The sequence below is a fragment of the Callospermophilus lateralis genome, chromosome 9 (assembly GCF_048772815.1).
Source record: "Callospermophilus lateralis isolate mCalLat2 chromosome 9, mCalLat2.hap1, whole genome shotgun sequence".
NCBI classification, from domain to species: domain Eukaryota; kingdom Metazoa; phylum Chordata; class Mammalia; order Rodentia; family Sciuridae; genus Callospermophilus; species Callospermophilus lateralis.
The window spans coordinates 57329430-57343744 of NC_135313.1; positions in this window are offsets into that span (position 1 = coordinate 57329430).

A 14315-nucleotide genomic window follows, 5' to 3' on the forward strand; every position below is an offset into this window, starting at 1 on the left:
AGGAATGGGACTGACATTTCCAACCCGCTGGTCACATGATTGGTCCTCTTCATCTGGGCTTTGTCCTGAGGCTGTCTAGGGGTCTCAACCACTACTCATCTCAGGAGCATTCAGAAAGACATTCTTTACACTCTGGAGATTCCAGGTGTTTTAGGAGTTGTGTGCAGAAGACAGGGAATAATAATAATTATATATATATCCCTTCTACAAAATAGCACAGTGATGAACCAAATGCCTAGCTTCTAGGTACTTTTAGATTGCCAGTCATTTATGTGCCAGTAACAAGGCTCCCTGTAGAAGGCACTTCCTGTGGGTTCCCCTAAGTCACTTCTTTTGGACTTCCTTGATGCTATTTTACCAGATTCTGGAAGTCACACTTAGTGTCTCATGGTGACCCCTATGGCTCCAGCATCTGGATATCCTCCTCTGTGCCCTGGCCCTAATTTCTCTTCTTAGTTTGGTTTGTGTTGAACTTAGTGCTGTGGTTTGAGAGTGACCCTGAGAGTTCATGTGTTGGAACCTTAGTTTCTTTCTTCTTTCTTTTTTATTTATTTAGTTGTAGATGAACACACAGTCTCTTTATTTATTTTGATGTGGTGCTGGGGATTGAACCCAGTGCCTCACACATGTGAGGCAAGCACTTTACCACTGAGCTACATCCTTAGCCCTGGAACCTTAGTTTCTGAATGTGTCCGGGTTGGAAGGTGGGGCGTAGCAGCACATATTTGGGTCTTGGAGGTGGAGCCCTCATAAATGGATTAGTACTTTTTTTTGGTGGGAATTAAATCTATGGCATGAGTTCAGACTTCTTTTCTATTCACTTGTACCTGCTTGCCCTTCCAACTTTGGCCATGTTAGGAAGCAGGACGAGGCTCCCATCGGATGGCATAGTTCACTCTTGACTTTCCCAAGCCTCCAGAACCATGAACCAAATTACACCTTTATAAATTTCACAGAATCAAATATTCTGTTAGAACAACAGGAAATGGATTAAGATCCTTAGTCATAGGCTAGTTATTCGTGCCTTTTTCAATCTTAGGAGAATAAGACCTGCTCTATCAGCTAAAATGCTTTATCTATTTGAGGGCCTGGAAGGTCTTATGAATGAACATTATTGCACAACTCAAAAGGGAGGTAAAAGAACCTAATGGTTAAATGAGCAGACCCTGGGACCAATCACTTGGTTGGCTTGCGTCTGGGCTCCACCACTTGGTAGCTGTGTGACTGAGAAACTTGCTTAGCTCCTTAAAATGGGGTAGTAATATATGAACATATGTGTTTGCCATGAAGATTCAATACAGACCTCTCAGAGGTGCTTGTGGAAGGTGCTTGATCAATGAAAGCTGTGATTATCCCTACTTTAGAGGGGGAAACTGAGGAGCAGAGAAGTCAACTATATTATTCAAGGTCATCTAGCTGCAAAGTGGAGGAGCCAGGTTCCAAACCCAACGCAGGCCAGTTGCAGAGTCTTCTCTCTTAGCCAAGGCAGGCCAGTTGCAGAGTCTTCTCTCTTAGCCAAGCATAGACAGCACCAGGGGATGGCAGGCTCCATTATTTCACAGGGGCTGAACCCTGCATTGACTCCATTTGACCCACATGGCCTTCTAGCTTTTTTTCCCATGCCCTGTGGCTCTCTTACCAGGGTGCTGATCCAACTTTCAGGAGACTGGTGTCCATCTTGCTGACATGGCCATCCAGTGTCCATTCTGGCTGATCATTGCCTCCACACACTTCCATTGTTCTCAGTGATCCATCAGCCAGGTACATCTCTTGCCTTCAGAGGAGTGCTCCTTAATAACATAAGGAGCAAAAAGTTTACAACTCACAGAACAATCACCCGCACTATTTGCAGCAGGGAAGGGTGGTTCCTTTGTACAGGTACGGGCAAACCAGTTCAGGTGCACAAGAAAGTCCTTTGGGCTTTCATCCAAAACTCAGAACAAATGCACAAGCTCTAATTTATTTTTAGGTTTTGAATTGTTAAGGAATAATGTTTCAGTTTTCCAGAGCCTTGATTGTTCAGTTTTTACCCAGGTTCATAGGGAAATGTTTTGAAATACCATATGTAATTCCAGCGTGGGGGTAGAGAAAATGTGGAGAGAGGAAGGAGTATGGGAGAAGGGACTCTTCTTGTTGATGGCAATCAGAAAGGAAGATCTTGGAATGGAGCCAGCTTTGTCATATTTCTGGCCCCATTGGATAGCCCTAGGTGGTTTGGCTCAACATCAGAATGTGGGGGTGTTTCTTTGATTAAGCTTTATTGCCTAGGGAGCATATAGGAGAAATTATTTTTTTTTATAAATTTTAAAAGTGTGATTTCATTTTCTTTTTGATTAGAGGATTCTAGCATCTTGCTAGGAAGGCAGTATGCAGACAAGTAGTGGTTCTGGAGACAGGACCAGGTACTGTCCTGTCCCTGAGCTCCTGGGCATTGGTTCCTTTAATGAGGGTGGGTGGCTGGGGTAATGTGTTCCACATGAGAAGTAGAAGTCTTACTATCTTGTTACAGGAACCAGGTCAGGAATCAGTGTCAGGCACAATTTAATAACAGAATTTTTCATAGATATCTCCACGAGGAATCCTTTCAGAATGGGAACTGTGTCTTCGTCCATTTTAAGCACAGTTTTAGTTAAATACATTTGATAAGACACAATTGCTACTTGGATCTCTTAGATGGGAGTCAATTACTCTAGAGAACAAAAGAAGAAACATGTATTGTTTTACTGTTGCATAGTTGCAAAATAGAATTAGGAGAAAACTTTTTAAAAAGCATATCAAAACCAGGCTCAGTGACATGTGCCTTTAATCCCAGTGATTTGGGGAGGTTGAGACAGTAGGATGGCAGGTTCAAGGCCAGCTTCAGCAATTTAGTGAGAAACTTCAGCAATTTAGAACTTGTCTCAAAATAAACCAACAACAACAAAAGCAAAAAACAAAACCCCCAAACCCCCAAACCATGCTAGGGATGTAGCTCAGTGGTAAAGCATGTCCCTGGGTCCAATCCCTATACCAAAAAAAAAAAAAAAAAAAAAAGGACCTATTACCAATTTCCCAGTTTAAACAATTATGAACTCTTGGCCAATCTTATTTCCTCTACTCTTGCTCACATTTGTGCCTTCTTTATTATTTTGAAGCAAATCCCAGACGTTGTATAATTTTATCCATAAGTATTTCAATATGCATCTCTAAAAGATAAGGATGTTTTCCCCTCAATATTTTATTAGAAAAAAAATTGGAAGCACACAGCAAAGTTGAGAGCTCTATGCCTAACCAGCTATATTGCTTCATCATATGTCTATCCATCTGTCCTTGCATCCATCAAGCCATCTTGTTTTTTTTAAAATGCATTTCAAAGTAACTTGCAGACATCTGTACACTCCCCCTTAAACATTTCAACATGCATATCATAACCTAGAATTTAATATCTGTTTATAGCTTTTCTCTCCATTGAATATAACATTTACATCAATGAAATGAACAGATCTGAAGAACACATTTGCAGCACTTTGACAAATGTACCCCAAACCCCTCTCAAGATACAGACTATTACCATCACCCTCAATTCCCCTTTTCTTCCTCCTGGTCAATCCCCACCAACACCTTCTTCAATTTTGATATTTTTTTTCCCCACCATATGTTTGGTCAAAGCAATACTTTTGAGAATCTGTCTTGACTGTTTTAACTGAAAATCAAAAGTGTTCACATCAGCCAGGCATGATGGTGCACCCCTATAATCCCAGCAGCTTGGGAGGCCAAGGCAGGAGGATCGTGAGTTCAAAGCCAGCCTCAGCAACTTGGCAAGATCCTAAGCAATTCAGCAAGACCCTGTCTCTAAATAAAATATTAAAAAAGACTGGGGATGTGACTTAGTAGTTAAGTACTTCTCAGTTCAATCCCTGGTATGAAAAAAAAAAAAAAAAAAAGCATACACACAATATAAACTATTTTTTTTTTTTTTTAATTTTGGTGCTGGGGATTGAACCCCGCCCCCACTCTCTCACTGGTGCTAAGCACACACTGTATCACTAAGCTATATTCCCAGTCCCTAAACTTTCTTTTTGATTTGTTCCCCATCCTCCCTCAAATGTCACAAGCTTTAAGAGTATTTCCCAGGTTTTGGTAGGGACTCCATTTTCTAAGCTCATGTCTTCAATTAGAGCAGTCCCCTGTGTGGTGTAAGATTTTGTTTGAGCAAAGGGATCTATTGCTAAAGTGAGTTTGAAAGCCAGTGCTCTAGTTCTTTTGGCTCCGAGTTTATTTGCATTTGAAAATATATTTGGCCACTTAGGAGTAGTTCCCTGGGCATTTGTCCATGGAGTAGTACATAAAATTATCTTGGTCACAAGAGCCATCAGCCTAATCTTTACCTTGCAAAGGAGTCTGACGGTGGTGAAGGCTCTTTGGAAGTATAGCCAGTATAGTATGTTCTGTTCAAATGATCCCTTTTTATCTGCATCTCTGGCCAACAAAACTCCAAACTGTAAACCTCCCCCAAATAACAATCAAAAGGCAATTTATACCCTGTCCTTTTCGAAGTACCAAATTACTTGGTAATCCAGATGTCAGTAGACATTCTGGGTCCCCTGAGATTGAAATGAAATCTCAGTGCCTGCCCTTCCCTGCCATCCTTTGCCCTTGACCATCTCTCTAGGTATCCTGGGAATGGTTTTGCTTTTTTCTTTGTCACCTCTGTCACCTGAGCCCCTTTGTCTTCTGAACTGTTTAGTTTCTTAGCCACCTTGTTCATGAATGCACGAGTCTTTTGAGGTTCTATGTCAACCCTGAAGTAATGCTTCCTTTCCTTAGTTTTTTTTTTCCGTAAAACCCACTCTCACAAGATTTTTTGAGTAGATAGCAGATATTTCTAAAGACTTAGAAATTTGAAGGAAATTTACATGAAAGAAATGCCAAAAAATCTTATAAAAATATAATTCCATATTCCCCCCTTTTTGAAGGGCATTCCCTGAATACTGAATGCCTACTTTTTAAAAAATTATTTTCTAGCTGTTGATGGATCTTTTTATTTATTTGTATGCGGTGCTGAGAATCGAATCCAGTGCTTCACACATGCTAGGCATGCGCGATACCACTGAGTCGCATCCCCACACAAGATCTATGGACCACATATTCTAATAGGTAAGAAAGATGGGAAAATTTTATAAAAAGTACAAATCACCTAGTGGGTAGAATGAGTTTCTAATGCAATCAGTTGATAAACCATGAACAGGAAAAAAGGTGGCAGAATTCTCTTTCCCTGAAGAGTTTAAAAATAATACAAAACCTCCCTGTTGTTTAAACATGCGGTTCTGCCTGAAGGTTGACCTGGGCATGATTCTTGAGGCACTTGCTTATCCGGCTGTGAATCCTTTGTTAGCACAGAGGACTTTAAGGAGGGTCAGGACATTCATGTGGCATTGGGCTCTACCCTTTTTGACAACAAGTTTTGTGAAGAAACCATTTTCCCCCTTTTAAAGAGTGCATTAAATTTCACAAAAACCTGTCAGTGAGGACCTGAAATAGTCCCATGAGACAAAGGCAGCTCCTTGCCCCAGCACACAGGACCCCTTGGTTTTGGGCACATGGAGTGCTTGGGTCATCAGGTACGGTAACCCAGTAAAGGCTGAAAGCTTTTCTAAAGGTGGGCCATAATATATTCCTCCTAGAAGCAGAGATCCTAGATGTTCCCACAGATTGCATTCAGGCAACCAATTCCAGAGTAATGAGTGCAAATTATTCGATGTCCACTTGAATCCAGAGCTAAGTTGGATCTCTGCCCTTGTATATTGCCCTTGTTATTATTTCAGAAACTTCCTTTCCATGTTGGAAAGAATAAGGGACACAGAGGTGCAAAGAGACTCTCATAAGTGTGTATTTATCCCAGGCTAAGGAGTTTTGGTGGCTGACAAAATGAATGTGTACTGAATTTCCTAACTATAGAAACATTTTCTTCCACGTATCACACCGTTAGGTGCACATTCTGTGTGTACGTACTTTATATTTTTCTATTAACTATTTTCTGGGGGTGGTATTTTTATTTAACTTCATCTAGGCAGATTTGAAATCCATACCATGAAAGAAGAAAAAATGGCTAGACAGAGGTTGAAGGGAATCAGCTAGAGACAATTATAGAAATCATGTTAGGAAAAAAATGACGTCTTTGTGAAACTCCACCTCTTCTCTGGGTGGAGAAACAATTAGAGAACAATACAAGACAGTATATAATCAAGTGCTAAATTGTGTGGGGCGCATAATGAGTGCTATAGGGAGTCAGAGAAAGGGCGGGTAAGACTATGGAGCAATTCTCAGCTTTTTGTGCCAACAATCCCACTTCCAGGGAGGGATGTCTTCATTTTCTTTGAGAGTTGATTGGAGGCGCATCTGGCTCACTTTGTGAATCTATCATTAATGGGCAGGATCAGGGCTTTTGTATGTTCGATTGCATATCGGTTAGGACGGAGCCTGGATAAATGGTTCGTGGAAACCAATCACGTCCGGTGAGTTCTCCTGTCGTCCGAGCCAGCAAATGACAAGATGGCCCCTGCATGACAAGCACTTGCTTCAGTCTCCCTGACAACAATTTCTGCAGAGTAGAAAGCCATTAAGAGGTGGATCTCTCCAGTGATAGCCTACATTTTCCAAGGGATAAATCTTTTCTGCTACAGAGGTTGGCAGCTGAATTTCGGTTCCCCTGACTCCCCTTCTTCACACTTTCACAGAGCAGCTCAAAGGCTAGCAGTGTCTGAAGGGGATGGTAAATATTTCTCATGCAGTATGAGATGGCTGGTGGAAATCTCTCCTTATTTATAATGAGACATCTCCTTCCCAGTGTGAGGGGTTAAAATGAGGCTGTGAACATAACGTAGCTTTCCGCTGTTCCCTGGGAAGTGCAATGCCTACAGATTTTGAAAGATCCTGACATGTCCAAAGTTTTGACATACTTACATCCTGAAAGAGATATTCTTCGTGAGGTAAATATGGACCATTTTCTCTGACAGATGTGGGTGAGAATGAAAAGCTGCCGGAGAGCTGAGCCAGCTTGAGCCATCAATTTGAATCTATATTCAAGCTCCAATCAAAGAATGTTGATGAAGTAAGACCTGCTTAGTCTGTCTGCCAGCAGGACTGGTAAGCTGTACCTCATTGCCTCTTGTGGACCCTGAGTTGGTGGAACACGTGTCAATCATGGTGCACAGTGGTCATGACCTCAAAGAAGGCCTCCCTCATCTTTTTTGGTATTGTTTCGTTTTTTGTCTTTGATTTTGTTCTTTTCTTTACTAAGTATAGGGATGGGAATGAGTGCATAGGTTATTATTATGGCCAGATTTTTTTTTTTCAGTGTTGGGGATCAATCATGAATCCAGAGCTTTGTGCTTACCAGGCAAGCCTTCTATCACTGAACTGCACCCCTAGCCCTATGATCAGATTTTAGTGTATTTTTTAAAGAGTCAAATTCTTTTAGTAAGGAGTTATTTTCTACTTCAATGGGTAAACCATGTGATTAGTAAAATAGTATTTTATGTTTATTGTCCACAAAAATATTTCTGTCTTTATGCCAGGGTCTGAATTTAGTCAATGAGTAGATTTAGGCTGTGAAAGAGCATCTTGCAGTTAAGATTTGCACCCACTCCAAGTCCCCATTAATTTTGGTAACCAAAGTGGAGACCATTAGCGGGCAATTGAAATAATAATAAGGATAACTAATATTTCTTCAACCTTTACCATGTGCAGACACTATGGTCAGCCATTTATATTTTTCCATAATCTTAACAACCACTATGCTCCTCACTTTTCAGATGCAAAAGCAAGAAATGAAAGCTATGAACTTGCCCTAAAATAAGAGAGTAGTAGACCAGGGCTCATCCTTTTCAATATAATGACAGATCCATACACTTGGCCATGGAGCTATTCCACATAGCATTGTCCCAGTTGGCAGGTTTTGATGAGCTGTGGAAAAATCTCTTATAAACTTGGACATGGTTGAAAGCTGGACAACAAGGCCCAGAAATCCAAGGGCAATGCAGAGCTTTTTTGATGAGAGCCATGTTGATTGAGCAATGCCAACTTTTTCTTGAAAAGGAAGTAAATGTTAGGTAGTCATTTGCCTTCATGGTAAAGCACACATGACCTGCATTCTCCACCACCCAAGAATTTTAGCAGCTTCTAGCTGGTTCAGTGATGGTCTCTTAAAGTCTTGTCCTTTATCACAAGAAACATGGACAAGGAACCACTCTGTGGGAAAGAAAAGGCAAAGTTGGAGATTTTTCCAAAGAAGTTCTTTATAAATATAAGTGTGGGCTGAATAACTACTTCTAATCACTCATTCAGGGCCAGTGAAGTCACTTGTTTGACCTTGTTTACACAGTCAAAGAAGGTCATCCACAGGTCAGCCAATCAAGGCCTGCCACATGCTTGAACAACACGCCATTACGGTAAAAGTCAGATTTGACCAGTTATTATCTGGCTTGCTAAATTTGCAATGGTCCTTCCCACATATGCCCATAACACCTCATCTTTTCTGTAAACATAAGCAGCAGCTTTTCATGATTTTCCTACTTGCTAAGCAAAACTCATTAAGTATTGATTCTCTTTCAGTGCATGTGCCACAGAAATTGCCCTTAGGGATTCAAGTGAAAAACAATAGATATATTATTCAATATATCATATTTCTGGAAAGGTTGCTACCGATTTTTATTATACACATAGGTTGAATTCTTTTAAGCATACTTTTATTTCTCTTACAAGATTGGATCTGTTCAATGTTTACTTTCATAGTCTATAAAAGACCTGCGTGGCCTGGCATGGAAGCGGTATGAAGCTCATGTACAAAGAATTTGTCTTCACCCTGGTGCAGTCTAGCCACACCCAGGAAAAATTTAAGGTTATCTGACCAGCCTAGGCAGAGGCTTGTAACAGCCTAAGTCAAAAACTAGTAAAAAAGAAAGCCAAAGCTTCCTTACAAATCAAGCAGCCAATTAGCTGAGGTGAAAAGGAAAAGTCTTTCTAAGTGTCTTTTTCACTAACTTATTATTTTCGAGTCATTATCAAAACAAGCAGAACTTATTTAAGTCTCATTTTGATGAATGGGAATTATCACTGCAATCACTTGTTTTTGCATGGGTTATCCCAGAGGCTTGAGGGCTCCTATCAGTATCAGGTGAAAAACTTTAAAACCAACTCTAAATCCATCCCTTTATTTGAGGCCCCACTCAACCTGAATGACAATGAGATGACTTTCCAAACTTGTTGGAGCCGTGTTGTCAATAAAAATGTCACTAGCAGGAATGAACATCTCATCGCTGCTGTGTTGCTTCATTAGTAAGGGGAGTTGCTGGATGCCTTGGAGAGACACCTGTCGGGTAATGTTTTTCTTTCAACAAATCAGTTCTGCCTGGGGCACTTCCAAGCAACTGTCTTATACCTACTTTACCCAAGGTCTGCCAAGGAAGACTTAGGCAATAACTCACTCTTGTCTGACTTTGTTTTCTTGTCTCTAGGACTGAAGGGAGTAATTGGATTGAATCTTGGAGAAAAGCCCAGTTAATATCAAAAAGCAATTAACCATTCAAAGTGTTGGTAAAGTTTAAGAAAGGAGGAAGAATAGTGGTTAATTTTCCTCCTTAATGTCTTGGAATACATTCCCCTTTCATTTTCCTAATGTAGAATCAGATCCTATGTCTGGAATATATATATTCTTTCTTGAACTCTTTCTTTTCCACTTAGTATTTCTCCCAATTATCTTATGTTTCAGGGTCTAGAACTGAACCAGATCTGTGAATGATTCAACAAACATTCATCGGGAATTAATTAAGTGCAAGGTGCTTGTGGATAATTAAAGGTGGCTACAGATGCTTTGACATCTCTTCCGTTGAGAAGTCAGGTATTTGCCCTCCTCCCTTGAATCTGGGCAGACCTGGGGACTTCTTGGAGCAATAGCATATGGCAGAAATGTCGCCATGCCACTTTGGGGGCTCAGGTCTCAAGAGACTAACAACTTCTACTTCCTGTCTGTTGGAACACTTCCTGGAAGCTCTGAGCTGCCATATGAAAGACGGACTACTGACTGCTATGCTGGAGAGGCCACGGGTAGGCACTCTACTCCATATCCCTCACTGAGCCTGGCTTCCAGCTGGTCTTGCTAAGGTGCCAGACATGTGAGTGAAGCCATCTGGAATCTTCTAGATGAGCCCACCTGACAGCCGAATACCATCACTATGTGGACTCACCCAGCTGTCTGGTCCAAATTTCTAATGCACAAAATCATGAGATACAATCCTTGGTGTCTTACTCCTCCCCCAAATGCCAAGTTAGGCTAAATGTTTGGTTAAAATCTGCACTCTCATGCTGCTTGAGAAATTGAGGAGGCAGAGGAGCTGATGTGGATAAAGAGCCTACAGGGTCTGGCACGCAGTAAACATTCAGCAAGAGGTAGCTTTTATACAGTATTGCCACAGCATCTCTACTATTCTTTTTTTTTTTAAGGATTTTTTTTGCATCTCAACTACTCTTTTTTTTGTGGGGCGGGGGGGTAACCAGGGATTAAACTTAGAGGCACTCAACCATTGAGCCACATCCCCAGCCCTATTTTGTATTTTATTTACAGACAAGGTCTCACTGAATTGCTTAGTGCAATTTTGCTGAGCCAGGCTTTGAACTCACGATCCTCCTGCCTCAGCCTCCCAAACTGCTGGAATTACAGGTGTGCACCACTGCACCTAGCCACTATTCTTGTTCTTAGCTTTTGTCCCTGGATTTCATTCTCCACATCACTGCCAGAATTATTTTCCTAAATCCAGCCATATATTTACTATGATAGATACTGCTAGGTGTCCCTCCAATTTCAAATCCTGTCTTCTTCCTCGGTAGCAGAACCTGTGACTACTGATTGGGTATGTGGAGGCACCGACTAACAACTACCCTATCCAGCAACACCCCTGCCCCAACCCCACTGCACCAGGAGCTGGTGGGGCCATGGAACTATATTTGGACTGGTAGCATATAAAAAGGAGTGGTTGGGCACTTCCTAGGAAGTGTACTTTGGACAGAGCCATGCTCTTCTTCCACATGCCGCCTAGGATATAAATGTGCTCTCTAGAGTCCAATCCTCCCTCGTGGACTGTGCTAGTGAGGGCATATCCTTAGGGTGAAGGGTCCTGATACACCTGCACCTGTGGAACTGTCTTCAGGCCTCTGGATTCTGGATTTTTATATGGGAAGGAAAAACTTCATGGATATAAAGCTTTCTTAGTTTTTTTTCCCCCTAAATATATGCTCTGCCTAATTTTAACTACAACCCCTACTGTACATTAAACACAGACCATCAAGACGAGTGACATATGTGTCCTGCTCTTCTGGAGTTGAGTCTTTGGGGGAGGATATGAATGAGTCGAGTAATAAAGGGCTATAGAATAGATGGGACAAATATTTATCTCACACTCTTTCTTTACCCAGGACACCTTTCCATTCATCTTCTCACCTTGTCTTCACAATGTTCCCCTGTCCTTGAGACTCAGTCCTCTGCCATTTCTGCCATAGCTCATTGTAGTGACGGTGGGATTGAGGTTCAACCGATGTGATAACTAGTCCTAGACTTTCAAAAATTAATAGATATTTGAGAGACACAATGGAAGAAAGGGAAGCCCAGAAGGAGGGGACAGCCTGAGCAGAAGGGTCCCAGTACAGGCGTGGCATGTTGGGAACATGGCTTGTCCTATGAGACTGTAGCACTTCGGAGGGGGTTGGATAACTGGGCAGGGTCTGATTGTGACGGGCCCTGAACTTGGTCTTCATCTGCTTTTGTACCATGCTTTCCAACTTTATGGTTCTTGTGTATGCTGTTTTCTCTGTGAGCCTTCTTTATCTCAAGTGTCAATAACTTCCTGTATTAGTCAGGGTACTTAATGCTAGCTATTCTAAAATCCTGTTTGCTTAACATAATAAAGTTTTATTTCCTGTTCTTGCAGAGCTTGAAGTTGTCAATAGCAACAAGGGAGTGTGTGTGTGTGGAAGAAGAGGAAATCTACTATAAACAGTGACTAGATTCCTGGGTAGGTTGCACTTGGAATGATGCTGCACTCTTATGGGGTCTCCTTGGAGTTCTCTGCTGGATTCTTTGCACTGAGCTGGCTGAGAAGCAATGAGAGAGAATGGAGGATGAGGTGGCATTTGATGATGAGATCTGAAAGTGGCATCCTTCCCTACTGTCTGTATCCCATTGACCAGGCTAACACAGCTCCAGTCCCACTGCATGGAAGAGAAAAATGAAATTAGGGGTATCTAGACAGTCCTGGCCACACTTCCCAAACTTTTTCATGGTGGTGAAGATTTAATGAAATAATATTTATGAAAGTACTCTATCAAACTGTTTGGGTTTATATTCCTTCACATTCACATGTCCAAATCCTGCCCATTTTTCACATCAGCTTTTCCATGAAGCTGTCAGGAATTCCACTTTCTCTCTTTCCTCCCAGAACTCATTAGTTGCAGATTATCTCTGTGTTCTAACATTTCACCATGTCATTTGAATCTAATTTGTTTTCTACATATTTTATCTCCACAGAGAGAGTTTGGCACAGTGTCATACACACACACACACACACACACACACACACAAAGCAAGCTTTGACTAGTGATTAATATATTGGTATAAAAAGAGAAATCACAAACATTTGAACCTCCAAAGTAAATGGAATGTTTTCCCCAAGTACATCAAAATCTCGTCATTTTTAATCTCCCAACTTGTTTATTAAGGATGATATAATGTTGAACCAAGCATGAAAATGAAAATTAAAGGTATACAAAACACTGGTTGGTTTGGTGTGTTTATAGCCAAGATAGGAAGTAGGCACGGTAAGGCAGTGGTGTGCATGGTGAACACTAGGCAATCCCCTCTCATTTGGCTGATCTCTCTCATAATATCAGTATGCTGGCTACTTAGGGCTGGGAAGTGTCTTGAGTTGCTTCCAGTAAAGACAATGGAGAGGTCTCTGGAAATAGGGGCAACAGGTTATCCTGACTACCTTCAGCTCCAGAGATGGTAAGGAGATGATGCTATCAGAAAGAAACCTTCACTTTTTTTTTCTCACTGTTGGTATCTAATTCTGATGGTTCATGAATGTTCATGGTGAAAAAATCCACTTTCCACTCATACAGAGATTTCCTTAGTTGCATATTTTTCTGGTCTTTGGAAAATGAACATAGGTACTGGTGAACTCATGTTTTTCTCTTTCCGTGTGAAAGGTAAATTAAGTGGGTGATTTTTCTCTTTCCAAAAGAATCCTCTGCATTACCAAATGATTAGCAATTCTCTTAAATAACAACACTTCTTATTGTACTGAGAGTGTGATTTTCTTTACAAAGATTCCGTTAACATTCAGCATTTTGAAAGCCCTTGTTGTAATATAAACTCTTGTATTTACTTAGTGGGATATTGGGTAGGCTGAGAAGGTGACAGTTCTGACAGGTAGCCCACCTCTAAATCTTCCTGGTTTTAAATGAAATCATTGGTCCCACTTTTTTCAATTTTATTTTCCTATTAGGAAAGAACATGGCTCGGATGGATGTGCTAGAGGAAATGCATCAGGAAATCCCAAGCAGGGTACAATCCGTCACCATTAATGCTCACAAGGAGCAAGGCTACTTGAAGAAATACAGCTACTTATGGATGGACGATAAAATTGAATTCATGAAGCAGTTCCTTCTCCATGGGTGATTTCTTGGTGCTGAAGCACTAGAATTGGATGCAGACTATGAGCATCAAGACTCTATACTGCATTCAGCACACTTTAAAGAACAGGTATTGGATTTTAACTGAGTCTAGCATCATCTTTTCCAACTCCAAGGACATCTGTTAAATCATAAAATATTTTGAGATATAAAGCTCTTGCCGCAGAGAGAATTTTTTCTTGAAGGTCAACATCTATGAAATGTTAGGTGAAGGAGTGGATGACTTTAAACATCATAAGATACTGGTGGCTAGCTTCAAGTTGATGTTAAACCTTTTGACATCAATGATGACTGTTACAAAATGGAGTTTGATGTTTAAGGAGCATCTACTTAGCCATGTAACCTGGAGGCAGAGTAATTTGAATCTGATTGTGAAAGGAAATTAAAATAACACAAATCATCTGATGAAACCATCCTCGCAGAATTCTAATTTAACTCAAATAATAAGTATTTAATGGTTCTCCTGTGTGCTTATTTTTAGTCTTGTATTCTGTAAGTTATAAGAGAGTTGCTTTCATGCATGTGAAATGTAATTCTCTTCCTGTAAAAACTTGACACAATGCTTATCCATTTGATTTGATTGCTTTTGCGTG